Consider the following 1,789-nt stretch of genomic DNA (forward strand, 5'->3'; position numbering starts at 1 on the left):
TTGTTTAGTAATCTAGATGAGAAACTAGGCACACAAAATACACCTGGAGGTATAACTAAGTTCAGGTACTAAATACAGCAAGTCACGGGATCCAGAGTCAGGTTACAGCAGAAGGTAGGTAGACAGGGTCCTGAGCAACACCTGGATTCCAAAGAACTCTAGTGAAGATGATATCATGTGGATCCTCCCAGATGACTTTATTTCTTTGTGCCACTTAGGATTAAAGTGTGTGTGCGCACATGCACGCATACACACGCACACACACACACAAACTGCTTCTGTCTGCAGCCAGACATACATGCACAAAAGATATCCAAATGTATTGATTGGCATCTGACATTTAATAATTAGTGGCTTTAGAACATCTTTTCTTTTTAATTTAAAATTAGATAAACCGAATATCAAAATGAAAATGAATTGAACCTGTTTTATTCTTTTGTCTAATAATGTTGATGATGATGATTTGCATAAGTCACCTTTTATCCTAAAGAGATTTAGGAAATACTTTAAACAGATACTTGCTTTTCTGCTCTTATGTAAGTTATAGAATACACAAATAATACCACCTTTATTTTAGAGATAGAGAAACTGAGACACTGAACTGTGCAATGACTTTAAAAAGGCAGGATTAGAGTTCCTAATTTTAGAACCACATTTTACATTGGAGGCAGAAGTAGATTGTCCAAAATAAATTTTTCTACTGTTCTTGGGTCTTAATCAGCTTACTTGCTTTCCAGCTAGATTTTAACATGCTCAGGAAATCACAAGAGCAAAGTGATTGTACTGAGCCAGGAAGGGAGGGTGACAGTGCCCTTCCTTCTTTGTTTGGGAGAGCTGCTTTGATAAGAAGAAAGTTTGGGAGGGATGCCTGGCATGGTCTTGAGTTCAAGCCCACATTAAGCTTAGAGCCTACTTAAAAAAATAAATTTAAAAAAAAAGAAGAAAGTTTGGGAGTAAGAGGAAATCTTTTTCAATGTAAACTGGTACTATTGCTTTTTTTTGGGGGGGGGGCTGAACCAAAAATAAATTGTTCTGAGGAAGCAAAGTTTCTAAATGGAAGAATGATAGTCATGATCTTCGCTTTCTTCCCAAGTTCACTGCAATGGAAGACAACGTAAAATAGTTACCCCTGACTTCAAGCCCAGCTTTAACCTTCTGATGATTTTGAATCTAGGTACTTTAAATTAAGCATTTTTATTGTGTGTTAATTTAAAAAGACACATGAGCTTAAAAATAGCTGTATTTCCAAGATGCTGAAACAGTTTTGTAAATTTCATGAATTGTTTACATTTTTCCCTTTCATACTTCCAAACAGTTTGCAAATAGCTAAGAAATTCTTTGTGACAGTTTAAGCAGCCTGCTGTTGATGTGGTGTCTAACATGTTTTGACAGACATGGGAGCTTTCCAACACAGAAATTGCTATTGTATTTCAGCACAGCTCAAATTTCAGCCACCTGCATTAGAAATAAATGCAAGATATTTTTTGGCAACTGGTACTGCTTTTGGCTTTTCAGAAGGAACTTTGCAGGGGTGCTTGGGTGGCTCAGTTGGTTAAGAGCCTGCCTTTGGCTCAGGTCATAATCCTGGGGTCCTGGGACGCAGCCCTGTATGTTGGGCTCCCTGCTCAGTGGGGAGTCTGCTTCTCCCTCTCTCTCTGCCCCCCCACTTGTACTCGCTCTCTTTCAAATAAATAAATGAAATCTTGAAAAAAAAAGGAACTTTACAGTAGGTGAGAGAAGTGGTTTTATATATATAAAAATATAAATAAATAAATAAATAAATAAATAA

Source organism: Ailuropoda melanoleuca, chromosome 1, assembly GCF_002007445.2.
Source record: "Ailuropoda melanoleuca isolate Jingjing chromosome 1, ASM200744v2, whole genome shotgun sequence".
In the NCBI taxonomy this organism is placed as follows: domain Eukaryota; kingdom Metazoa; phylum Chordata; class Mammalia; order Carnivora; family Ursidae; genus Ailuropoda; species Ailuropoda melanoleuca.